The sequence below is a fragment of the Dendrobates tinctorius genome, unplaced genomic scaffold (genome assembly GCF_039654945.1).
Source record: "Dendrobates tinctorius isolate UK_male_01 unplaced genomic scaffold, ASM3965494v1 ptg000251l, whole genome shotgun sequence".
In the NCBI taxonomy this organism is placed as follows: Eukaryota; Metazoa; Chordata; class Amphibia; order Anura; family Dendrobatidae; genus Dendrobates; species Dendrobates tinctorius.
Window position 1 is genome coordinate 10,641,927 of NW_027361918.1, and position 24,375 is coordinate 10,666,301.

General features: G+C 40.4%; 16 non-coding genes across 16 annotated transcripts; all 16 read right to left on the reverse strand.

The window, feature by feature from the left end:
• Positions 1-1,672: 1,672 nt before the first annotated feature.
• Positions 1,673-1,745, reverse strand: TRNAA-AGC (transfer RNA alanine (anticodon AGC)). The gene has a single exon. It is a non-coding gene; the product is annotated as a tRNA-Ala (tRNA).
• Positions 1,746-3,774: 2,029 nt separating this feature from the next.
• Positions 3,775-3,860, reverse strand: TRNAY-GUA (transfer RNA tyrosine (anticodon GUA)). The gene is given in 2 exon segments: positions 3,775-3,810; positions 3,824-3,860. It is a non-coding gene; the product is annotated as a tRNA-Tyr (tRNA).
• A 108-nt stretch (positions 3,861-3,968) lies between these two features.
• TRNAA-AGC (transfer RNA alanine (anticodon AGC)) lies at positions 3,969-4,041 on the reverse strand. Its single transcript has one exon. It is a non-coding gene; the product is annotated as a tRNA-Ala (tRNA).
• Positions 4,042-6,828: 2,787 nt separating this feature from the next.
• Positions 6,829-6,914, reverse strand: TRNAY-GUA (transfer RNA tyrosine (anticodon GUA)). The gene is given in 2 exon segments: positions 6,829-6,864; positions 6,878-6,914. It is a non-coding gene; the product is annotated as a tRNA-Tyr (tRNA).
• A 108-nt stretch (positions 6,915-7,022) lies between these two features.
• On the reverse strand, positions 7,023-7,095 carry TRNAA-AGC (transfer RNA alanine (anticodon AGC)). The gene has a single exon. It is a non-coding gene; the product is annotated as a tRNA-Ala (tRNA).
• A 2,787-nt stretch (positions 7,096-9,882) lies between these two features.
• Positions 9,883-9,968, reverse strand: TRNAY-GUA (transfer RNA tyrosine (anticodon GUA)). Its single transcript is given in 2 exon segments — positions 9,883-9,918; positions 9,932-9,968. It is a non-coding gene; the product is annotated as a tRNA-Tyr (tRNA).
• Positions 9,969-10,076: 108 nt separating this feature from the next.
• TRNAA-AGC (transfer RNA alanine (anticodon AGC)) lies at positions 10,077-10,149 on the reverse strand. The gene has a single exon. It is a non-coding gene; the product is annotated as a tRNA-Ala (tRNA).
• A 2,038-nt stretch (positions 10,150-12,187) lies between these two features.
• Positions 12,188-12,273, reverse strand: TRNAY-GUA (transfer RNA tyrosine (anticodon GUA)). Its single transcript is given in 2 exon segments — positions 12,188-12,223; positions 12,237-12,273. It is a non-coding gene; the product is annotated as a tRNA-Tyr (tRNA).
• Positions 12,274-12,381: 108 nt separating this feature from the next.
• On the reverse strand, positions 12,382-12,454 carry TRNAA-AGC (transfer RNA alanine (anticodon AGC)). The gene has a single exon. It is a non-coding gene; the product is annotated as a tRNA-Ala (tRNA).
• A 2,232-nt stretch (positions 12,455-14,686) lies between these two features.
• On the reverse strand, positions 14,687-14,759 carry TRNAA-AGC (transfer RNA alanine (anticodon AGC)). The gene has a single exon. It is a non-coding gene; the product is annotated as a tRNA-Ala (tRNA).
• Positions 14,760-16,788: 2,029 nt separating this feature from the next.
• Positions 16,789-16,874, reverse strand: TRNAY-GUA (transfer RNA tyrosine (anticodon GUA)). The gene is given in 2 exon segments: positions 16,789-16,824; positions 16,838-16,874. It is a non-coding gene; the product is annotated as a tRNA-Tyr (tRNA).
• A 108-nt stretch (positions 16,875-16,982) lies between these two features.
• On the reverse strand, positions 16,983-17,055 carry TRNAA-AGC (transfer RNA alanine (anticodon AGC)). The gene has a single exon. It is a non-coding gene; the product is annotated as a tRNA-Ala (tRNA).
• A 2,787-nt stretch (positions 17,056-19,842) lies between these two features.
• TRNAY-GUA (transfer RNA tyrosine (anticodon GUA)) lies at positions 19,843-19,928 on the reverse strand. The gene is given in 2 exon segments: positions 19,843-19,878; positions 19,892-19,928. It is a non-coding gene; the product is annotated as a tRNA-Tyr (tRNA).
• Positions 19,929-20,036: 108 nt separating this feature from the next.
• TRNAA-AGC (transfer RNA alanine (anticodon AGC)) lies at positions 20,037-20,109 on the reverse strand. Its single transcript has one exon. It is a non-coding gene; the product is annotated as a tRNA-Ala (tRNA).
• A 2,787-nt stretch (positions 20,110-22,896) lies between these two features.
• TRNAY-GUA (transfer RNA tyrosine (anticodon GUA)) lies at positions 22,897-22,982 on the reverse strand. The gene is given in 2 exon segments: positions 22,897-22,932; positions 22,946-22,982. It is a non-coding gene; the product is annotated as a tRNA-Tyr (tRNA).
• A 108-nt stretch (positions 22,983-23,090) lies between these two features.
• On the reverse strand, positions 23,091-23,163 carry TRNAA-AGC (transfer RNA alanine (anticodon AGC)). Its single transcript has one exon. It is a non-coding gene; the product is annotated as a tRNA-Ala (tRNA).
• Positions 23,164-24,375: the final 1,212 nt, after the last annotated feature.

Below are 24,375 nucleotides of genomic sequence, written 5' to 3' on the forward strand. Positions count from 1 at the left end.
CAATTTTCTAGCAAACCATTTCTATGTATGTAGAGAACCAGACTGGGGGAGTAAAAAAAACTTACCTAGTTTGTAGAAAAAAGTTGTAATGCAGCACAATCCCAAGCAAAAAGATTGACCTTTTATGGTTTGGTTTGAATATAGAAAATGCTGAGAGGTCGCGAATCTCCTTCTGGTCCTTTGGCACGAGTTGTACTGGGATTTAGGATTTTGACTAGTGTTTTTGATCCGAGACACGTTTGCTGTTGACAGAAAAGTTCAGTTGATATGCAATGATGAAGTTTATAAAACACAACTATTTAGCAGAGGTTGGTTTCGATCCATCGACCGCTGGGTTTCACAATGTGAATTATGGCCTACAAATACAGTCGAGCAATTTTCTAGTAAACCATTTCTCTGTATATAGAGAACCAAACTGGGGGAATGAAAAAAAACTTACCTAGTTTGTAGAAAAAAGTTGTAATGCAGCACAATCCCAAGCGAAAAGATTGATCTTTTATGGTTTGGTTTGAATATAGAAAATGCTGAGAGGTCGCGAATCTCCTTCTGGTCCTTTGGCACGAGTTGTACTGGGATTTAGGATTTTGACTAGTGTTTTTGATCCGAGACACGTTTGCTGTTGACAGAAAAGTTCAGTTGATATGCAATGATGAAGTTTATAAAACACAACTATTTAGCAGAGGTTGGTTTCAATCCATTGACCGCTGGGTTTCACAATGTGAATTATGGTCTACAAATACAGTCGAGCAATTTTCTAGCAAACCATTTCTCTGTATATAGAGAACCAAAATGGGGAAGTGAAAAAAACTTAGCTAGTTTGTAGAAAAAGATGCAATGCAGCACAATTTAGCAGAGGATGGCTTCGATCCATCGACCTCTGGGTTATGGGCCCAGCACGCTTCCGCTGCGCCACTCTGCTTGTGTTAACAGATGTACAGAGTAAAATTCTAATGACTGTTTGTGTTCAGGTCGATGACATGTAAATTTTCAGCCATTACATATTTGTTGGCGACTAGAGTACTCCTGGGGTTCTGCAATTGTTTCTTTGTTTTTTTTTGCTTTCTTGTGTCATATTATTGTTGAAAATCATTAGAGGAAATGGTGTCTGACCATTGTTTAAGGTTCCGGTTAAAACTGGTGGGTGCGTCCGGCTGTTAGACGAAAGTTCGGCAGGCGTTTGTGTCTCTGTGGCGCAATCGGTTAGCGCGTTCGGCTGTTAACCGAAAGGTTGGTGGTTCGAGTCCACCCAGGGACGTTGGTTCCTTTTGCTTGGGTAGCATGCTACAGTTGAAGACGTTTTCACATTGGTGCTCAGCATCTCCATAAAGTAAAAGCACTGTTGCTGCCTAAGTTTTGAATTCACAAGGCAAACTGGAGAAAAAACTTTCCGGTTGTGTTTCTGTCTACATGTCCAGAAAGAGCATAGCTGTCTGGTATTTGCCAGAAGGTTGAAAACATCTGATAGAATACACAAAACTTCCTTCGAGCCGGAATTGAACCAGCGACCTAAAGATTGCCAATTTAGATCTACAGTCCTCCGCTCTACCAGCTGAGCTATCGAAGGCTTGATTTAGCCATTGTTGAAAGTCTTCAAGGTTTGGACGTGTGTGCCACGAGCAGGTGGCATAAACAATTCACTCGGCCAACTGAAAAAGGAATCCAAAGATTGTATTGGAGAATGCGGGCATCGATCCCGCTACCTCTCGCATGCTAAGCGAGCGCTCTACCACTTGAGCTAATCCCCCATGCCCGACGAACGCCATTATCAGTTTCACGCCACACCATGTCACAGTTTACTTATAGTCAAATGTGCCATTGAGTGCTTTTTTTTTTTTTTTTTTTAAGTACAGATTCCTTTCTCCCATATTTGAAGAACATCTACGTAGTTCACAATGTGAATTATGGCCTACAAATACAGTCGGGCAATTTTCTAGCAAACCATTTCTATGTATGTAGAGAACCAGACTGGGGGAGTAAAAAAAACTTACCTAGTTTGTAGAAAAAAGTTGTAATGCAGCACAATCCCAAGCAAAAAGATTGACCTTTTATGGTTTGGTTTGAATATAGAAAATGCTGAGAGGTCGCGAATCTCCTTCTGGTCCTTTGGCACGAGTTGTACTGGGATTTAGGATTTTGACTAGTGTTTTTGATCCGAGACACGTTTGCTGTTGACAGAAAAGTTCAGTTGATATGCAATGATGAATTTTATAAATCACAACTATTTAGCAGAGGTTGGTTTCGATCCATCGACCGCTGGGTTTCACAATGTGAATTATGGCCTACAAATACAGTCGGGCAATTTTCTAGCAAACCATTTCTATGTATGTAGAGAACCAGACTGGGGGAGTAAAAAAAACTTACCTAGTTTGTAGAAAAAAGTTGTAATGCAGCACAATCCCAAGCAAAAAGATTGACCTTTTATGGTTTGGTTTGAATATAGAAAATGCTGAGAGGTCGCGAATCTCCTTCTGGTCCTTTGGCACGAGTTGTACTGGGATTTAGGATTTTGACTAGTGTTTTTGATCCGAGACACGTTTGCTGTTGACAGAAAAGTTCAGTTGATATGCAATGATGAAGTTTATAAAACACAACTATTTAGCAGAGGTTGGTTTCGATCCATCGACCGCTGGGTTTCACAATGTGAATTATGGCCTACAAATACAGTCGAGCAATTTTCTAGTAAACCATTTCTCTGTATATAGAGAACCAAACTGGGGGAATGAAAAAAAACTTACCTAGTTTGTAGAAAAAAGTTGTAATGCAGCACAATCCCAAGCGAAAAGATTGATCTTTTATGGTTTGGTTTGAATATAGAAAATGCTGAGAGGTCGCGAATCTCCTTCTGGTCCTTTGGCACGAGTTGTACTGGGATTTAGGATTTTGACTAGTGTTTTTGATCCGAGACACGTTTGCTGTTGACAGAAAAGTTCAGTTGATATGCAATGATGAAGTTTATAAAACACAACTATTTAGCAGAGGTTGGTTTCAATCCATTGACCGCTGGGTTTCACAATGTGAATTATGGTCTACAAATACAGTCGAGCAATTTTCTAGCAAACCATTTCTCTGTATATAGAGAACCAAAATGGGGAAGTGAAAAAAACTTAGCTAGTTTGTAGAAAAAGATGCAATGCAGCACAATTTAGCAGAGGATGGCTTCGATCCATCGACCTCTGGGTTATGGGCCCAGCACGCTTCCGCTGCGCCACTCTGCTTGTGTTAACAGATGTACAGAGTAAAATTCTAATGACTGTTTGTGTTCAGGTCGATGACATGTAAATTTTCAGCCATTACATATTTGTTGGCGACTAGAGTACTCCTGGGGTTCTGCAATTGTTTCTTTGTTTTTTTTTGCTTTCTTGTGTCATATTATTGTTGAAAATCATTAGAGGAAATGGTGTCTGACCATTGTTTAAGGTTCCGGTTAAAACTGGTGGGTGCGTCCGGCTGTTAGACGAAAGTTCGGCAGGCGTTTGTGTCTCTGTGGCGCAATCGGTTAGCGCGTTCGGCTGTTAACCGAAAGGTTGGTGGTTCGAGTCCACCCAGGGACGTTGGTTCCTTTTGCTTGGGTAGCATGCTACAGTTGAAGACGTTTTCACATTGGTGCTCAGCATCTCCATAAAGTAAAAGCACTGTTGCTGCCTAAGTTTTGAATTCACAAGGCAAACTGGAGAAAAAACTTTCCGGTTGTGTTTCTGTCTACATGTCCAGAAAGAGCATAGCTGTCTGGTATTTGCCAGAAGGTTGAAAACATCTGATAGAATACACAAAACTTCCTTCGAGCCGGAATTGAACCAGCGACCTAAGGATTGCTAATTTAGATCTACAGTCCTCCGCTCTACCAGCTGAGCTATCGAAGGCTTGATTTAGCCATTGTTGAAAGTCTTCAAGGTTTGGACGTGTGTGCCACGAGCAGGTGGCATAAACAATTCACTCGGCCAACTGAAAAAGGAATCCAAAGATTGTATTGGAGAATGCGGGCATCGATCCCGCTACCTCTCGCATGCTAAGCGAGCGCTCTACCACTTGAGCTAATCCCCCATGCCCGACGAACGCCATTATCAGTTTCACGCCACACCATGTCACAGTTTACTTATAGTCAAATGTGCCATTGAGTGCTTTTTTTTTTTTTTTTTTTTTTTTTTTTTTAAGTACAGATTCCTTTCTCCCATATTTGAAGAACATCTACGGAGTTCACAATGTGAATTATGGCCTACAAATAAAGTCGAGCAATTTTCTAGCAAACCATTTCTACGTATGTAGAGAACCAGACTGGGGGAGTAAAAAAAACTTACCTAGTTTGTAGAAAAAAGTTGTAATGCAGCACAATCCCAAGCAAAAAGATTGACCTTTTATGGTTTGGTTTGATTATAGAAAATGCTGAGAGGTCGCGAATCTCCTTCTGGTCCTTTGGCACGAGTTGTACTGGGATTTAGGATTTTGACTAGTGTTTTTGATCCGAGACACGTTTGCTGTTGACAGAAAAGTTCAGTTGATATGCAATGATGAAGTTTATAAATCACAACTATTTAGCAGAGGTTGGTTTCGATCCATCGACCGCTGGGTTTCACAATGTGAATTATGGCCTACAAATACAGTCGGGCAATTTTCTAGCAAACCATTTCTATGTATGTAGAGAACCAGACTGGGGGAGTAAAAAAAACTTACCTAGTTTGTAGAAAAAAGTTGTAATGCAGCACAATCCCAAGCAAAAAGATTGACCTTTTATGGTTTGGTTTGAATATAGAAAATGCTGAGAGGTCGCGAATCTCCTTCTGGTCCTTTGGCACGAGTTGTACTGGGATTTAGGATTTTGACTAGTGTTTTTGATCCGAGACACGTTTGCTGTTGACAGAAAAGTTCAGTTGATATGCAATGATGAAGTTTATAAAACACAACTATTTAGCAGAGGTTGGTTTCGATCCATCGACCGCTGGGTTTCACAATGTGAATTATGGCCTACAAATACAGTCGAGCAATTTTCTAGTAAACCATTTCTCTGTATATAGAGAACCAAACTGGGGGAATGAAAAAAAACTTACCTAGTTTGTAGAAAAAAGTTGTAATGCAGCACAATCCCAAGCGAAAAGATTGATCTTTTATGGTTTGGTTTGAATATAGAAAATGCTGAGAGGTCGCGAATCTCCTTCTGGTCCTTTGGCACGAGTTGTACTGGGATTTAGGATTTTGACTAGTGTTTTTGATCCGAGACACGTTTGCTGTTGACAGAAAAGTTCAGTTGATATGCAATGATGAAGTTTATAAATCACAACTATTTAGCAGAGGTTGGTTTCGATCCATCGACCGCTGGGTTTCACAATGTGAATTATGGCCTACAAATACAGTCGGGCAATTTTCTAGCAAACCATTTCTATGTATGTAGAGAACCAGACTGGGGGAGTAAAAAAAACTTACCTAGTTTGTAGAAAAAAGTTGTAATGCAGCACAATCCCAAGCAAAAAGATTGACCTTTTATGGTTTGGTTTGAATATAGAAAATGCTGAGAGGTCGCGAATCTCCTTCTGGTCCTTTGGCACGAGTTGTACTGGGATTTAGGATTTTGACTAGTGTTTTTGATCCGAGACACGTTTGCTGTTGACAGAAAAGTTCAGTTGATATGCAATGATGAAGTTTATAAAACACAACTATTTAGCAGAGGTTGGTTTCGATCCATCGACCGCTGGGTTTCACAATGTGAATTATGGCCTACAAATACAGTCGAGCAATTTTCTAGTAAACCATTTCTCTGTATATAGAGAACCAAACTGGGGGAATGAAAAAAAACTTACCTAGTTTGTAGAAAAAAGTTGTAATGCAGCACAATCCCAAGCGAAAAGATTGATCTTTTATGGTTTGGTTTGAATATAGAAAATGCTGAGAGGTCGCGAATCTCCTTCTGGTCCTTTGGCACGAGTTGTACTGGGATTTAGGATTTTGACTAGTGTTTTTGATCCGAGACACGTTTGCTGTTGACAGAAAAGTTCAGTTGATATGCAATGATGAAGTTTATAAAACACAACTATTTAGCAGAGGTTGGTTTCAATCCATTGACCGCTGGGTTTCACAATGTGAATTATGGTCTACAAATACAGTCGAGCAATTTTCTAGCAAACCATTTCTCTGTATATAGAGAACCAAAATGGGGAAGTGAAAAAAACTTAGCTAGTTTGTAGAAAAAGATGCAATGCAGCACAATTTAGCAGAGGATGGCTTCGATCCATCGACCTCTGGGTTATGGGCCCAGCACGCTTCCGCTGCGCCACTCTGCTTGTGTTAACAGATGTACAGAGTAAAATTCTAATGACTGTTTGTGTTCAGGTCGATGACATGTAAATTTTCAGCCATTACATATTTGTTGGCGACTAGAGTACTCCTGGGGTTCTGCAATTGTTTCTTTGTTTTTTTTTGCTTTCTTGTGTCATATTATTGTTGAAAATCATTAGAGGAAATGGTGTCTGACCATTGTTTAAGGTTCCGGTTAAAACTGGTGGGTGCGTCCGGCTGTTAGACGAAAGTTCGGCAGGCGTTTGTGTCTCTGTGGCGCAATCGGTTAGCGCGTTCGGCTGTTAACCGAAAGGTTGGTGGTTCGAGTCCACCCAGGGACGTTGGTTCCTTTTGCTTGGGTAGCATGCTACAGTTGAAGACGTTTTCACATTGGTGCTCAGCATCTCCATAAAGTAAAAGCACTGTTGCTGCCTAAGTTTTGAATTCACAAGGCAAACTGGAGAAAAAACTTTCCGGTTGTGTTTCTGTCTACATGTCCAGAAAGAGCATAGCTGTCTGGTATTTGCCAGAAGGTTGAAAACATCTGATAGAATACACAAAACTTCCTTCGAGCCGGAATTGAACCAGCGACCTAAGGATTGCTAATTTAGATCTACAGTCCTCCGCTCTACCAGCTGAGCTATCGAAGGCTTGATTTAGCCATTGTTGAAAGTCTTCAAGGTTTGGACGTGTGTGCCACGAGCAGGTGGCATAAACAATTCACTCGGCCAACTGAAAAAGGAATCCAAAGATTGTATTGGAGAATGCGGGCATCGATCCCGCTACCTCTCGCATGCTAAGCGAGCGCTCTACCACTTGAGCTAATCCCCCATGCCCGACGAACGCCATTATCAGTTTCACGCCACACCATGTCACAGTTTACTTATAGTCAAATGTGCCATTGAGTGCTTTTTTTTTTTTTTTTTTTTTTTTTTTTTTAAGTACAGATTCCTTTCTCCCATATTTGAAGAACATCTACGGAGTTCACAATGTGAATTATGGCCTACAAATAAAGTCGAGCAATTTTCTAGCAAACCATTTCTACGTATGTAGAGAACCAGACTGGGGGAGTAAAAAAAACTTACCTAGTTTGTAGAAAAAAGTTGTAATGCAGCACAATCCCAAGCAAAAAGATTGACCTTTTATGGTTTGGTTTGATTATAGAAAATGCTGAGAGGTCGCGAATCTCCTTCTGGTCCTTTGGCACGAGTTGTACTGGGATTTAGGATTTTGACTAGTGTTTTTGATCCGAGACACGTTTGCTGTTGACAGAAAAGTTCAGTTGATATGCAATGATGAAGTTTATAAATCACAACTATTTAGCAGAGGTTGGTTTCGATCCATCGACCGCTGGGTTTCACAATGTGAATTATGGCCTACAAATACAGTCGGGCAATTTTCTAGCAAACCATTTCTATGTATGTAGAGAACCAGACTGGGGGAGTAAAAAAAACTTACCTAGTTTGTAGAAAAAAGTTGTAATGCAGCACAATCCCAAGCAAAAAGATTGACCTTTTATGGTTTGGTTTGAATATAGAAAATGCTGAGAGGTCGCGAATCTCCTTCTGGTCCTTTGGCACGAGTTGTACTGGGATTTAGGATTTTGACTAGTGTTTTTGATCCGAGACACGTTTGCTGTTGACAGAAAAGTTCAGTTGATATGCAATGATGAAGTTTATAAAACACAACTATTTAGCAGAGGTTGGTTTCGATCCATCGACCGCTGGGTTTCACAATGTGAATTATGGCCTACAAATACAGTCGAGCAATTTTCTAGTAAACCATTTCTCTGTATATAGAGAACCAAACTGGGGGAATGAAAAAAAACTTACCTAGTTTGTAGAAAAAAGTTGTAATGCAGCACAATCCCAAGCGAAAAGATTGATCTTTTATGGTTTGGTTTGAATATAGAAAATGCTGAGAGGTCGCGAATCTCCTTCTGGTCCTTTGGCACGAGTTGTACTGGGATTTAGGATTTTGACTAGTGTTTTTGATCCGAGACACGTTTGCTGTTGACAGAAAAGTTCAGTTGATATGCAATGATGAAGTTTATAAATCACAACTATTTAGCAGAGGTTGGTTTCGATCCATCGACCGCTGGGTTTCACAATGTGAATTATGGCCTACAAATACAGTCGGGCAATTTTCTAGCAAACCATTTCTATGTATGTAGAGAACCAGACTGGGGGAGTAAAAAAAACTTACCTAGTTTGTAGAAAAAAGTTGTAATGCAGCACAATCCCAAGCAAAAAGATTGACCTTTTATGGTTTGGTTTGAATATAGAAAATGCTGAGAGGTCGCGAATCTCCTTCTGGTCCTTTGGCACGAGTTGTACTGGGATTTAGGATTTTGACTAGTGTTTTTGATCCGAGACACGTTTGCTGTTGACAGAAAAGTTCAGTTGATATGCAATGATGAAGTTTATAAAACACAACTATTTAGCAGAGGTTGGTTTCGATCCATCGACCGCTGGGTTTCACAATGTGAATTATGGCCTACAAATACAGTCGAGCAATTTTCTAGTAAACCATTTCTCTGTATATAGAGAACCAAACTGGGGGAATGAAAAAAAACTTACCTAGTTTGTAGAAAAAAGTTGTAATGCAGCACAATCCCAAGCGAAAAGATTGATCTTTTATGGTTTGGTTTGAATATAGAAAATGCTGAGAGGTCGCGAATCTCCTTCTGGTCCTTTGGCACGAGTTGTACTGGGATTTAGGATTTTGACTAGTGTTTTTGATCCGAGACACGTTTGCTGTTGACAGAAAAGTTCAGTTGATATGCAATGATGAAGTTTATAAAACACAACTATTTAGCAGAGGTTGGTTTCAATCCATTGACCGCTGGGTTTCACAATGTGAATTATGGTCTACAAATACAGTCGAGCAATTTTCTAGCAAACCATTTCTCTGTATATAGAGAACCAAAATGGGGAAGTGAAAAAAACTTAGCTAGTTTGTAGAAAAAGATGCAATGCAGCACAATTTAGCAGAGGATGGCTTCGATCCATCGACCTCTGGGTTATGGGCCCAGCACGCTTCCGCTGCGCCACTCTGCTTGTGTTAACAGATGTACAGAGTAAAATTCTAATGACTGTTTGTGTTCAGGTCGATGACATGTAAATTTTCAGCCATTACATATTTGTTGGCGACTAGAGTACTCCTGGGGTTCTGCAATTGTTTCTTTGTTTTTTTTTGCTTTCTTGTGTCATATTATTGTTGAAAATCATTAGAGGAAATGGTGTCTGACCATTGTTTAAGGTTCCGGTTAAAACTGGTGGGTGCGTCCGGCTGTTAGACGAAAGTTCGGCAGGCGTTTGTGTCTCTGTGGCGCAATCGGTTAGCGCGTTCGGCTGTTAACCGAAAGGTTGGTGGTTCGAGTCCACCCAGGGACGTTGGTTCCTTTTGCTTGGGTAGCATGCTACAGTTGAAGACGTTTTCACATTGGTGCTCAGCATCTCCATAAAGTAAAAGCACTGTTGCTGCCTAAGTTTTGAATTCACAAGGCAAACTGGAGAAAAAACTTTCCGGTTGTGTTTCTGTCTACATGTCCAGAAAGAGCATAGCTGTCTGGTATTTGCCAGAAGGTTGAAAACATCTGATAGAATACACAAAACTTCCTTCGAGCCGGAATTGAACCAGCGACCTAAGGATTGCTAATTTAGATCTACAGTCCTCCGCTCTACCAGCTGAGCTATCGAAGGCTTGATTTAGCCATTGTTGAAAGTCTTCAAGGTTTGGACGTGTGTGCCACGAGCAGGTGGCATAAACAATTCACTCGGCCAACTGAAAAAGGAATCCAAAGATTGTATTGGAGAATGCGGGCATCGATCCCGCTACCTCTCGCATGCTAAGCGAGCGCTCTACCACTTGAGCTAATCCCCCATGCCCGACGAACGCCATTATCAGTTTCACGCCACACCATGTCACAGTTTACTTATAGTCAAATGTGCCATTGAGTGCTTTTTTTTTTTTTTTTTTTTTTTTTTTTAAGTACAGATTCCTTTCTCCCATATTTGAAGAACATCTACGGAGTTCACAATGTGAATTATGGCCTACAAATAAAGTCGAGCAATTTTCTAGCAAACCATTTCTACGTATGTAGAGAACCAGACTGGGGGAGTAAAAAAAACTTACCTAGTTTGTAGAAAAAAGTTGTAATGCAGCACAATCCCAAGCAAAAAGATTGACCTTTTATGGTTTGGTTTGATTATAGAAAATGCTGAGAGGTCGCGAATCTCCTTCTGGTCCTTTGGCACGAGTTGTACTGGGATTTAGGATTTTGACTAGTGTTTTTGATCCGAGACACGTTTGCTGTTGACAGAAAAGTTCAGTTGATATGCAATGATGAAGTTTATAAATCACAACTATTTAGCAGAGGTTGGTTTCGATCCATCGACCGCTGGGTTTCACAATGTGAATTATGGCCTACAAATACAGTCGGGCAATTTTCTAGCAAACCATTTCTATGTATGTAGAGAACCAGACTGGGGGAGTAAAAAAAACTTACCTAGTTTGTAGAAAAAAGTTGTAATGCAGCACAATCCCAAGCAAAAAGATTGACCTTTTATGGTTTGGTTTGAATATAGAAAATGCTGAGAGGTCGCGAATCTCCTTCTGGTCCTTTGGCACGAGTTGTACTGGGATTTAGGATTTTGACTAGTGTTTTTGATCCGAGACACGTTTGCTGTTGACAGAAAAGTTCAGTTGATATGCAATGATGAAGTTTATAAAACACAACTATTTAGCAGAGGTTGGTTTCGATCCATCGACCGCTGGGTTTCACAATGTGAATTATGGCCTACAAATACAGTCGAGCAATTTTCTAGTAAACCATTTCTCTGTATATAGAGAACCAAACTGGGGGAATGAAAAAAAACTTACCTAGTTTGTAGAAAAAAGTTGTAATGCAGCACAATCCCAAGCGAAAAGATTGATCTTTTATGGTTTGGTTTGAATATAGAAAATGCTGAGAGGTCGCGAATCTCCTTCTGGTCCTTTGGCACGAGTTGTACTGGGATTTAGGATTTTGACTAGTGTTTTTGATCCGAGACACGTTTGCTGTTGACAGAAAAGTTCAGTTGATATGCAATGATGAAGTTTATAAAACACAACTATTTAGCAGAGGTTGGTTTCAATCCATTGACCGCTGGGTTTCACAATGTGAATTATGGTCTACAAATACAGTCGAGCAATTTTCTAGCAAACCATTTCTCTGTATATAGAGAACCAAAATGGGGAAGTGAAAAAAACTTAGCTAGTTTGTAGAAAAAGATGCAATGCAGCACAATTTAGCAGAGGATGGCTTCGATCCATCGACCTCTGGGTTATGGGCCCAGCACGCTTCCGCTGCGCCACTCTGCTTGTGTTAACAGATGTACAGAGTAAAATTCTAATGACTGTTTGTGTTCAGGTCGATGACATGTAAATTTTCAGCCATTACATATTTGTTGGCGACTAGAGTACTCCTGGGGTTCTGCAATTGTTTCTTTGTTTTTTTTTGCTTTCTTGTGTCATATTATTGTTGAAAATCATTAGAGGAAATGGTGTCTGACCATTGTTTAAGGTTCCGGTTAAAACTGGTGGGTGCGTCCGGCTGTTAGACGAAAGTTCGGCAGGCGTTTGTGTCTCTGTGGCGCAATCGGTTAGCGCGTTCGGCTGTTAACCGAAAGGTTGGTGGTTCGAGTCCACCCAGGGACGTTGGTTCCTTTTGCTTGGGTAGCATGCTACAGTTGAAGACGTTTTCACATTGGTGCTCAGCATCTCCATAAAGTAAAAGCACTGTTGCTGCCTAAGTTTTGAATTCACAAGGCAAACTGGAGAAAAAACTTTCCGGTTGTGTTTCTGTCTACATGTCCAGAAAGAGCATAGCTGTCTGGTATTTGCCAGAAGGTTGAAAACATCTGATAGAATACACAAAACTTCCTTCGAGCCGGAATTGAACCAGCGACCTAAGGATTGCTAATTTAGATCTACAGTCCTCCGCTCTACCAGCTGAGCTATCGAAGGCTTGATTTAGCCATTGTTGAAAGTCTTCAAGGTTTGGACGTGTGTGCCACGAGCAGGTGGCATAAACAATTCACTCGGCCAACTGAAAAAGGAATCCAAAGATTGTATTGGAGAATGCGGGCATCGATCCCGCTACCTCTCGCATGCTAAGCGAGCGCTCTACCACTTGAGCTAATCCCCCATGCCCGACGAACGCCATTATCAGTTTCACGCCACACCATGTCACAGTTTACTTATAGTCAAATGTGCCATTGAGTGCTTTTTTTTTTTTTTTTTTTTTTTTTTTTATGTACAGATTCCTTTCTCCCATATTTGAAGAACATCTACGGAGTTCACAATGTGAATTATGGCCTACAAATAAAGTCGAGCAATTTTCTAGCAAACCATTTCTACGTATGTAGAGAACCAGACTGGGGGAGTAAAAAAAACTTACCTAGTTTGTAGAAAAAAGTTGTAATGCAGCACAATCCCAAGCAAAAAGATTGACCTTTTATGGTTTGGTTTGATTATAGAAAATGCTGAGAGGTCGCGAATCTCCTTCTGGTCCTTTGGCACGAGTTGTACTGGGATTTAGGATTTTGACTAGTGTTTTTGATCCGAGACACGTTTGCTGTTGACAGAAAAGTTCAGTTGATATGCAATGATGAAGTTTATAAATCACAACTATTTAGCAGAGGTTGGTTTCGATCCATCGACCGCTGGGTTTCACAATGTGAATTATGGCCTACAAATACAGTCGGGCAATTTTCTAGCAAACCATTTCTATGTATGTAGAGAACCAGACTGGGGGAGTAAAAAAAACTTACCTAGTTTGTAGAAAAAAGTTGTAATGCAGCACAATCCCAAGCAAAAAGATTGACCTTTTATGGTTTGGTTTGAATATAGAAAATGCTGAGAGGTCGCGAATCTCCTTCTGGTCCTTTGGCACGAGTTGTACTGGGATTTAGGATTTTGACTAGTGTTTTTGATCCGAGACACGTTTGCTGTTGACAGAAAAGTTCAGTTGATATGCAATGATGAAGTTTATAAAACACAACTATTTAGCAGAGGTTGGTTTCGATCCATCGACCGCTGGGTTTCACAATGTGAATTATGGCCTACAAATACAGTCGAGCAATTTTCTAGTAAACCATTTCTCTGTATATAGAGAACCAAACTGGGGGAATGAAAAAAAACTTACCTAGTTTGTAGAAAAAAGTTGTAATGCAGCACAATCCCAAGCGAAAAGATTGATCTTTTATGGTTTGGTTTGAATATAGAAAATGCTGAGAGGTCGCGAATCTCCTTCTGGTCCTTTGGCACGAGTTGTACTGGGATTTAGGATTTTGACTAGTGTTTTTGATCCGAGACACGTTTGCTGTTGACAGAAAAGTTCAGTTGATATGCAATGATGAAGTTTATAAAACACAACTATTTAGCAGAGGTTGGTTTCAATCCATTGACCGCTGGGTTTCACAATGTGAATTATGGTCTACAAATACAGTCGAGCAATTTTCTAGCAAACCATTTCTCTGTATATAGAGAACCAAAATGGGGAAGTGAAAAAAACTTAGCTAGTTTGTAGAAAAAGATGCAATGCAGCACAATTTAGCAGAGGATGGCTTCGATCCATCGACCTCTGGGTTATGGGCCCAGCACGCTTCCGCTGCGCCACTCTGCTTGTGTTAACAGATGTACAGAGTAAAATTCTAATGACTGTTTGTGTTCAGGTCGATGACATGTAAATTTTCAGCCATTACATATTTGTTGGCGACTAGAGTACTCCTGGGGTTCTGCAATTGTTTCTTTGTTTTTTTTTGCTTTCTTGTGTCATATTATTGTTGAAAATCATTAGAGGAAATGGTGTCTGACCATTGTTTAAGGTTCCGGTTAAAACTGGTGGGTGCGTCCGGCTGTTAGACGAAAGTTCGGCAGGCGTTTGTGTCTCTGTGGCGCAATCGGTTAGCGCGTTCGGCTGTTAACCGAAAGGTTGGTGGTTCGAGTCCACCCAGGGACGTTGGTTCCTTTTGCTTGGGTAGCATGCTACAGTTGAAGACGTTTTCACATTGGTGCTCAGCATCTCCATAAAGTAAAAGCACTGTTGCTGCCTAAGTTTTGAATTCACAAGGCAAACTGGAGAAAAAACTTTCCGGTTGTGTTTCTGTCTACATGTCCAGAAAGAGCATAGCTGTCTGGTATTTGCCAGAAGGTTGAAAACATCTGATAGAATACACAAAACTTCCTTCGAGCCGGAATTGAACCAGCGACCTAAAGATTGCCAATTTAGATCTACAGTCCTCCGCTCTACCAGCTGAGCTATCGAAGGCTTGATTTAGCCATTGTTGAAAGTCTTCAAGGTTTGGACGTGTGTGCCACGAGCAGGTGGCATAAACAATTCACTCGGCCAACTGAAAAAGGAATCCAAAGATTGTATTGGAGAATGCGGGCATCGATCCCGCTACCTCTCGCATGCTAAGCGAGCGCTCTACCACTTGAGCTAATCCCCCATGCCCGACGAACGCCATTATCAGTTTCACGCCACACCATGTCACAGTTTACTTATAGTCAAATGTGCCATTGAGTGCTTTTTTTTTTTTTTTTTTTAAGTACAGATTCCTTTCTCCCATATTTGAAGAACATCTACGTAGTTCACAATGTGAATTATGGCCTACAAATACAGTCGGGCAATTTTCTAGCAAACCATTTCTATGTATGTAGAGAACCAGACTGGGGGAGTAAAAAAAACTTACCTAGTTTGTAGAAAAAAGTTGTAATGCAGCACAATCCCAAGCAAAAAGATTGACCTTTTATGGTTTGGTTTGAATATAGAAAATGCTGAGAGGTCGCGAATCTCCTTCTGGTCCTTTGGCACGAGTTGTACTGGGATTTAGGATTTTGACTAGTGTTTTTGATCCGAGACACGTTTGCTGTTGACAGAAAAGTTCAGTTGATATGCAATGATGAATTTTATAAATCACAACTATTTAGCAGAGGTTGGTTTCGATCCATCGACCGCTGGGTTTCACAATGTGAATTATGGCCTACAAATACAGTCGGGCAATTTTCTAGCAAACCATTTCTATGTATGTAGAGAACCAGACTGGGGGAGTAAAAAAAACTTACCTAGTTTGTAGAAAAAAGTTGTAATGCAGCACAATCCCAAGCAAAAAGATTGACCTTTTATGGTTTGGTTTGAATATAGAAAATGCTGAGAGGTCGCGAATCTCCTTCTGGTCCTTTGGCACGAGTTGTACTGGGATTTAGGATTTTGACTAGTGTTTTTGATCCGAGACACGTTTGCTGTTGACAGAAAAGTTCAGTTGATATGCAATGATGAAGTTTATAAAACACAACTATTTAGCAGAGGTTGGTTTCGATCCATCGACCGCTGGGTTTCACAATGTGAATTATGGCCTACAAATACAGTCGAGCAATTTTCTAGTAAACCATTTCTCTGTATATAGAGAACCAAACTGGGGGAATGAAAAAAAACTTACCTAGTTTGTAGAAAAAAGTTGTAATGCAGCACAATCCCAAGCGAAAAGATTGATCTTTTATGGTTTGGTTTGAATATAGAAAATGCTGAGAGGTCGCGAATCTCCTTCTGGTCCTTTGGCACGAGTTGTACTGGGATTTAGGATTTTGACTAGTGTTTTTGATCCGAGACACGTTTGCTGTTGACAGAAAAGTTCAGTTGATATGCAATGATGAAGTTTATAAAACACAACTATTTAGCAGAGGTTGGTTTCAATCCATTGACCGCTGGGTTTCACAATGTGAATTATGGTCTACAAATACAGTCGAGCAATTTTCTAGCAAACCATTTCTCTGTATATAGAGAACCAAAATGGGGAAGTGAAAAAAACTTAGCTAGTTTGTAGAAAAAGATGCAATGCAGCACAATTTAGCAGAGGATGGCTTCGATCCATCGACCTCTGGGTTATGGGCCCAGCACGCTTCCGCTGCGCCACTCTGCTTGTGTTAACAGATGTACAGAGTAAAATTCTAATGACTGTTTGTGTTCAGGTCGATGACATGTAAATTTTCAGCCATTACATATTTGTTGGCGACTAGAGTACTCCTGGGGTTCTGCAATTGTTTCTTTGTTTTTTTTTGCTTTCTTGTGTCATATTATTGTTGAAAATCATTAGAGGAAATGGTGTCTGACCATTGTTTAAGGTTCCGGTTAAAACTGGTGGGTGCGTCCGGCTGTTAGACGAAAGTTCGGCAGGCGTTTGTGTCTCTGTGGCGCAATCGGTTAGCGCGTTCGGCTGTTAACCGAAAGGTTGGTGGTTCGAGTCCACCCAGGGACGTTGGTTCCTTTTGCTTGGGTAGCATGCTACAGTTGAAGACGTTTTCACATTGGTGCTCAGCATCTCCATAAAGTAAAAGCACTGTTGCTGCCTAAGTTTTGAATTCACAAGGCAAACTGGAGAAAAAACTTTCCGGTTGTGTTTCTGTCTACATGTCCAGAAAGAGCATAGCTGTCTGGTATTTGCCAGAAGGTTGAAAACATCTGATAGAATACACAAAACTTCCTTCGAGCCGGAATTGAACCAGCGACCTAAGGATTGCTAATTTAGATCTACAGTCCTCCGCTCTACCAGCTGAGCTATCGAAGGCTTGATTTAGCCATTGTTGAAAGTCTTCAAGGTTTGGACGTGTGTGCCACGAGCAGGTGGCATAAACAATTCACTCGGCCAACTGAAAAAGGAATCCAAAGATTGTATTGGAGAATGCGGGCATCGATCCCGCTACCTCTCGCATGCTAAGCGAGCGCTCTACCACTTGAGCTAATCCCCCATGCCCGACGAACGCCATTATCAGTTTCACGCCACACCATGTCACAGTTTACTTATAGTCAAATGTGCCATTGAGTGCTTTTTTTTTTTTTTTTTTTTTTTTTTTTTTAAGTACAGATTCCTTTCTCCCATATTTGAAGAACATCTACGGAGTTCACAATGTGAATTATGGCCTACAAATAAAGTCGAGCAATTTTCTAGCAAACCATTTCTACGTATGTAGAGAACCAGACTGGGGGAGTAAAAAAAACTTACCTAGTTTGTAGAAAAAAGTTGTAATGCAGCACAATCCCAAGCAAAAAGATTGACCTTTTATGGTTTGGTTTGATTATAGAAAATGCTGAGAGGTCGCGAATCTCCTTCTGGTCCTTTGGCACGAGTTGTACTGGGATTTAGGATTTTGACTAGTGTTTTTGATCCGAGACACGTTTGCTGTTGACAGAAAAGTTCAGTTGATATGCAATGATGAAGTTTATAAATCACAACTATTTAGCAGAGGTTGGTTTCGATCCATCGACCGCTGGGTTTCACAATGTGAATTATGGCCTACAAATACAGTCGGGCAATTTTCTAGCAAACCATTTCTATGTATGTAGAGAACCAGACTGGGGGAGTAAAAAAAACTTACCTAGTTTGTAGAAAAAAGTTGTAATGCAGCACAATCCCAAGCAAAAAGATTGACCTTTTATGGTTTGGTTTGAATATAGAAAATGCTGAGAGGTCGCGAATCTCCTTCTGGTCCTTTGGCACGAGTTGTACTGGGATTTAGGATTTTGACTAGTGTTTTTGATCCGAGACACGTTTGCTGTTGACAGAAAAGTTCAGTTGATATGCAATGATGAAGTTTATAAAACACAACTATTTAGCAGAGGTTGGTTTCGATCCATCGACCGCTGGGTTTCACAATGTGAATTATGGCCTACAAATACAGTCGAGCAATTTTCTAGTAAACCATTTCTCTGTATATAGAGAACCAAACTGGGGGAATGAAAAAAAACTTACCTAGTTTGTAGAAAAAAGTTGTAATGCAGCACAATCCCAAGCGAAAAGATTGATCTTTTATGGTTTGGTTTGAATATAGAAAATGCTGAGAGGTCGCGAATCTCCTTCTGGTCCTTTGGCACGAGTTGTACTGGGATTTAGGATTTTGACTAGTGTTTTTGATCCGAGACACGTTTGCTGTTGACAGAAAAGTTCAGTTGATATGCAATGATGAAGTTTATAAATCACAACTATTTAGCAGAGGTTGGTTTCGATCCATCGACCGCTGGGTTTCACAATGTGAATTATGGCCTACAAATACAGTCGGGCAATTTTCTAGCAAACCATTTCTATGTATGTAGAGAACCAGACTGGGGGAGTAAAAAAAACTTACCTAGTTTGTAGAAAAAAGTTGTAATGCAGCACAATCCCAAGCAAAAAGATTGACCTTTTATGGTTTGGTTTGAATATAGAAAATGCTGAGAGGTCGCGAATCTCCTTCTGGTCCTTTGGCACGAGTTGTACTGGGATTTAGGATTTTGACTAGTGTTTTTGATCCGAGACACGTTTGCTGTTGACAGAAAAGTTCAGTTGATATGCAATGATGAAGTTTATAAAACACAACTATTTAGCAGAGGTTGGTTTCGATCCATCGACCGCTGGGTTTCACAATGTGAATTATGGCCTACAAATACAGTCGAGCAATTTTCTAGTAAACCATTTCTCTGTATATAGAGAACCAAACTGGGGGAATGAAAAAAAACTTACCTAGTTTGTAGAAAAAAGTTGTAATGCAGCACAATCCCAAGCGAAAAGATTGATCTTTTATGGTTTGGTTTGAATATAGAAAATGCTGAGAGGTCGCGAATCTCCTTCTGGTCCTTTGGCACGAGTTGTACTGGGATTTAGGATTTTGACTAGTGTTTTTGATCCGAGACACGTTTGCTGTTGACAGAAAAGTTCAGTTGATATGCAATGATGAAGTTTATAAAACACAACTATTTAGCAGAGGTTGGTTTCAATCCATTGACCGCTGGGTTTCACAATGTGAATTATGGTCTACAAATACAGTCGAGCAATTTTCTAGCAAACCATTTCTCTGTATATAGAGAACCAAAATGGGGAAGTGAAAAAAACTTAGCTAGTTTGTAGAAAAAGATGCAATGCAGCACAATTTAGCAGAGGATGGCTTCGATCCATCGACCTCTGGGTTATGGGCCCAGCACGCTTCCGCTGCGCCACTCTGCTTGTGTTAACAGATGTACAGAGTAAAATTCTAATGACTGTTTGTGTTCAGGTCGATGACATGTAAATTTTCAGCCATTACATATTTGTTGGCGACTAGAGTACTCCTGGGGTTCTGCAATTGTTTCTTTGTTTTTTTTTGCTTTCTTGTGTCATATTATTGTTGAAAATCATTAGAGGAAATGGTGTCTGACCATTGTTTAAGGTTCCGGTTAAAACTGGTGGGTGCGTCCGGCTGTTAGACGAAAGTTCGGCAGGCGTTTGTGTCTCTGTGGCGCAATCGGTTAGCGCGTTCGGCTGTTAACCGAAAGGTTGGTGGTTCGAGTCCACCCAGGGACGTTGGTTCCTTTTGCTTGGGTAGCATGCTACAGTTGAAGACGTTTTCACATTGGTGCTCAGCATCTCCATAAAGTAAAAGCACTGTTGCTGCCTAAGTTTTGAATTCACAAGGCAAACTGGAGAAAAAACTTTCCGGTTGTGTTTCTGTCTACATGTCCAGAAAGAGCATAGCTGTCTGGTATTTGCCAGAAGGTTGAAAACATCTGATAGAATACACAAAACTTCCTTCGAGCCGGAATTGAACCAGCGACCTAAGGATTGCTAATTTAGATCTACAGTCCTCCGCTCTACCAGCTGAGCTATCGAAGGCTTGATTTAGCCATTGTTGAAAGTCTTCAAGGTTTGGACGTGTGTGCCACGAGCAGGTGGCATAAACAATTCACTCGGCCAACTGAAAAAGGAATCCAAAGATTGTATTGGAGAATGCGGGCATCGATCCCGCTACCTCTCGCATGCTAAGCGAGCGCTCTACCACTTGAGCTAATCCCCCATGCCCGACGAACGCCATTATCAGTTTCACGCCACACCATGTCACAGTTTACTTATAGTCAAATGTGCCATTGAGTGCTTTTTTTTTTTTTTTTTTTTTTTTTTTTTTAAGTACAGATTCCTTTCTCCCATATTTGAAGAACATCTACGGAGTTCACAATGTGAATTATGGCCTACAAATAAAGTCGAGCAATTTTCTAGCAAACCATTTCTACGTATGTAGAGAACCAGACTGGGGGAGTAAAAAAAACTTACCTAGTTTGTAGAAAAAAGTTGTAATGCAGCACAATCCCAAGCAAAAAGATTGACCTTTTATGGTTTGGTTTGATTATAGAAAATGCTGAGAGGTCGCGAATCTCCTTCTGGTCCTTTGGCACGAGTTGTACTGGGATTTAGGATTTTGACTAGTGTTTTTGATCCGAGACACGTTTGCTGTTGACAGAAAAGTTCAGTTGATATGCAATGATGAAGTTTATAAATCACAACTATTTAGCAGAGGTTGGTTTCGATCCATCGACCGCTGGGTTTCACAATGTGAATTATGGCCTACAAATACAGTCGGGCAATTTTCTAGCAAACCATTTCTATGTATGTAGAGAACCAGACTGGGGGAGTAAAAAAAACTTACCTAGTTTGTAGAAAAAAGTTGTAATGCAGCACAATCCCAAGCAAAAAGATTGACCTTTTATGGTTTGGTTTGAATATAGAAAATGCTGAGAGGTCGCGAATCTCCTTCTGGTCCTTTGGCACGAGTTGTACTGGGATTTAGGATTTTGACTAGTGTTTTTGATCCGAGACACGTTTGCTGTTGACAGAAAAGTTCAGTTGATATGCAATGATGAAGTTTATAAAACACAACTATTTAGCAGAGGTTGGTTTCGATCCATCGACCGCTGGGTTTCACAATGTGAATTATGGCCTACAAATACAGTCGAGCAATTTTCTAGTAAACCATTTCTCTGTATATAGAGAACCAAACTGGGGGAATGAAAAAAAACTTACCTAGTTTGTAGAAAAAAGTTGTAATGCAGCACAATCCCAAGCGAAAAGATTGATCTTTTATGGTTTGGTTTGAATATAGAAAATGCTGAGAGGTCGCGAATCTCCTTCTGGTCCTTTGGCACGAGTTGTACTGGGATTTAGGATTTTGACTAGTGTTTTTGATCCGAGACACGTTTGCTGTTGACAGAAAAGTTCAGTTGATATGCAATGATGAAGTTTATAAATCACAACTATTTAGCAGAGGTTGGTTTCGATCCATCGACCGCTGGGTTTCACAATGTGAATTATGGCCTACAAATACAGTCGGGCAATTTTCTAGCAAACCATTTCTATGTATGTAGAGAACCAGACTGGGGGAGTAAAAAAAACTTACCTAGTTTGTAGAAAAAAGTTGTAATGCAGCACAATCCCAAGCAAAAAGATTGACCTTTTATGGTTTGGTTTGAATATAGAAAATGCTGAGAGGTCGCGAATCTCCTTCTGGTCCTTTGGCACGAGTTGTACTGGGATTTAGGATTTTGACTAGTGTTTTTGATCCGAGACACGTTTGCTGTTGACAGAAAAGTTCAGTTGATATGCAATGATGAAGTTTATAAAACACAACTATTTAGCAGAGGTTGGTTTCGATCCATCGACCGCTGGGTTTCACAATGTGAATTATGGCCTACAAATACAGTCGAGCAATTTTCTAGTAAACCATTTCTCTGTATATAGAGAACCAAACTGGGGGAATGAAAAAAAACTTACCTAGTTTGTAGAAAAAAGTTGTAATGCAGCACAATCCCAAGCGAAAAGATTGATCTTTTATGGTTTGGTTTGAATATAGAAAATGCTGAGAGGTCGCGAATCTCCTTCTGGTCCTTTGGCACGAGTTGTACTGGGATTTAGGATTTTGACTAGTGTTTTTGATCCGAGACACGTTTGCTGTTGACAGAAAAGTTCAGTTGATATGCAATGATGAAGTTTATAAAACACAACTATTTAGCAGAGGTTGGTTTCAATCCATTGACCGCTGGGTTTCACAATGTGAATTATGGTCTACAAATACAGTCGAGCAATTTTCTAGCAAACCATTTCTCTGTATATAGAGAACCAAAATGGGGAAGTGAAAAAAACTTAGCTAGTTTGTAGAAAAAGATGCAATGCAGCACAATTTAGCAGAGGATGGCTTCGATCCATCGACCTCTGGGTTATGGGCCCAGCACGCTTCCGCTGCGCCACTCTGCTTGTGTTAACAGATGTACAGAGTAAAATTCTAATGACTGTTTGTGTTCAGGTCGATGACATGTAAATTTTCAGCCATTACATATTTGTTGGCGACTAGAGTACTCCTGGGGTTCTGCAATTGTTTCTTTGTTTTTTTTTGCTTTCTTGTGTCATATTATTGTTGAAAATCATTAGAGGAAATGGTGTCTGACCATTGTTTAAGGTTCCGGTTAAAACTGGTGGGTGCGTCCGGCTGTTAGACGAAAGTTCGGCAGGCGTTTGTGTCTCTGTGGCGCAATCGGTTAGCGCGTTCGGCTGTTAACCGAAAGGTTGGTGGTTCGAGTCCACCCAGGGACGTTGGTTCCTTTTGCTTGGGTAGCATGCTACAGTTGAAGACGTTTTCACATTGGTGCTCAGCATCTCCATAAAGTAAAAGCACTGTTGCTGCCTAAGTTTTGAATTCACAAGGCAAACTGGAGAAAAAACTTTCCGGTTGTGTTTCTGTCTACATGTCCAGAAAGAGCATAGCTGTCTGGTATTTGCCAGAAGGTTGAAAACATCTGATAGAATACACAAAACTTCCTTCGAGCCGGAATTGAACCAGCGACCTAAGGATTGCTAATTTAGATCTACAGTCCTCCGCTCTACCAGCTGAGCTATCGAAGGCTTGATTTAGCCATTGTTGAAAGTCTTCAAGGTTTGGACGTGTGTGCCACGAGCAGGTGGCATAAACAATTCACTCGGCCAACTGAAAAAGGAATCCAAAGATTGTATTGGAGAATGCGGGCATCGATCCCGCTACCTCTCGCATGCTAAGCGAGCGCTCTACCACTTGAGCTAATCCCCCATGCCCGACGAACGCCATTATCAGTTTCACGCCACACCATGTCACAGTTTACTTATAGTCAAATGTGCCATTGAGTGCTTTTTTTTTTTTTTTTTTAAGTACAGATTCCTTTCTCCCATATTTGAAGAACATCTACGGAGTTCACAATGTGAATTATGGCCTACAAATAAAGTCGAGCAATTTTCTAGCAAACCATTTCTACGTATGTAGAGAACCAGACTGGGGGAGTAAAAAAAACTTACCTAGTTTGTAGAAAAAAGTTGTAATGCAGCACAATCCCAAGCAAAAAGATTGACCTTTTATGGTTTGGTTTGATTATAGAAAATGCTGAGAGGTCGCGAATCTCCTTCTGGTCCTTTGGCACGAGTTGTACTGGGATTTAGGATTTTGACTAGTGTTTTTGATCCGAGACACGTTTGCTGTTGACAGAAAAGTTCAGTTGATATGCAATGATGAAGTTTATAAATCACAACTATTTAGCAGAGGTTGGTTTCGATCCATCGACCGCTGGGTTTCACAATGTGAATTATGGCCTACAAATACAGTCGGGCAATTTTCTAGCAAACCATTTCTATGTATGTAGAGAACCAGACTGGGGGAGTAAAAAAAACTTACCTAGTTTGTAGAAAAAAGTTGTAATGCAGCACAATCCCAAGCAAAAAGATTGACCTTTTATGGTTTGGTTTGAATATAGAAAATGCTGAGAGGTCGCGAATCTCCTTCTGGTCCTTTGGCACGAGTTGTACTGGGATTTAGGATTTTGACTAGTGTTTTTGATCCGAGACACGTTTGCTGTTGACAGAAAAGTTCAGTTGATATGCAATGATGAAGTTTATAAAACACAACTATTTAGCAGAGGTTGGTTTCGATCCATCGACCGCTGGGTTTCACAATGTGAATTATGGCCTACAAATACAGTCGAGCAATTTTCTAGTAAACCATTTCTCTGTATATAGAGAACCAAACTGGGGGAATGAAAAAAAACTTACCTAGTTTGTAGAAAAAAGTTGTAATGCAGCACAATCCCAAGCGAAAAGATTGATCTTTTATGGTTTGGTTTGAATATAGAAAATGCTGAGAGGTCGCGAATCTCCTTCTGGTCCTTTGGCACGAGTTGTACTGGGATTTAGGATTTTGACTAGTGTTTTTGATCCGAGACACGTTTGCTGTTGACAGAAAAGTTCAGTTGATATGCAATGATGAAGTTTATAA